Here is a 1,159-nt window from a genome sequence, read left to right as displayed (position 1 = left end):
GTGTGTGTGTGTGTGTGTGTGTGTGTGTGTGTGTGTCTCGCAGAGGGGCCCTAAGCGAAAGTAGCCAATCCTGCCTCTTCTCGGCACACGGACGCCGAGGGACTCGCACGCCTACGCGGCATCTGTCCTCTGCTGGCTAAAGAAGCCCATCGCAGCGGCTCAAGCGGCGTTTTGGCAAAATGGCTCGGCTTCTTTTATCGGCGAGCGGGCTTCGGTCGGCACCTATCGATCGGTTCCGTGGGCGCGGGGGCTGCGGCGTCTTCAGTTCATTTTGTACTCGCTGCAATCGACACAATCGCATTCAAGCCAATCCAAGAGCTGGGATCCAAAATGGTGGTTGCGACCGAGTTCGGGTCAGCTTGTAATGTTCTGGTAAAATATTCGAAGCGGCAAACTGCAACCACCAAACATGAAATTACAGTTCAACTCTAAAGCTGTACATTTTCTGCGCGCGGGCTATACGGCTAAATTAGGTATGGCGGGCCAAAGCGAGAAGTTAAATTTACGATGTTGAGCCTTGAGAAAGAAAAAAAAAAGCGCGGCGTTACGGTCAACGGCTGCTCCGTTTCCTGGCGGCCGCCTTCTCGTCGGGTTAAAATCAAAGGCAGTAATGAGTGATGAATGACATCTTGGACCCAGCGGGCCCAAACTGAACAGCTGCCAAGTACCTGTCCGCTTCATACGCGGGGGGGTTATTTTTAGAAAGGCTCTCTCATCAGCGACCTGTCTGATTGCGCTCAAAGGCAGCCTCTTGGACATCTCTCATTGGCAATGCTCCTGATTTCTTTTCAAAGTTTTGAAAGCATCGCCACTTGGGCCATTACTGCTTTTGTCCATTTTGGTCGACTAGAGCGCATCACCTTCTTTAGCCCCAACCCTACCTTTTTATTTTTTGTCTCCCAAAGTCATCCTAATTAGTGTTTCAAGCTGCTGCACTCCCACGGTGAGGTCGTCTGTGCCCGGAAGCCGCCGCCGCCGCCTTGTCTTTGGCGTGCCAGCTAATGAAAGTGCACTATGTGCGGCCATCACTCCATCAAAGATGGCAGAAGTAACACACTCGGGCTGAACGACGTCATTTTTTTTTCCCTCCGTCAATATTGCAATTGCGATTTAATATGCGATTGTTTTTGCAAGGCCAAAGCTGTGCCGGGGACACATA

The sequence above is a fragment of the Hippocampus comes genome, unplaced genomic scaffold, assembly GCF_001891065.2.
Source record: "Hippocampus comes isolate QL1 unplaced genomic scaffold, H_comes_QL1_v1.1 scaffold544, whole genome shotgun sequence".
NCBI lineage: Eukaryota > Metazoa > Chordata > Actinopteri > Syngnathiformes > Syngnathidae > Hippocampus > Hippocampus comes.
This window is presented reverse-complemented; position numbering follows the sequence as displayed.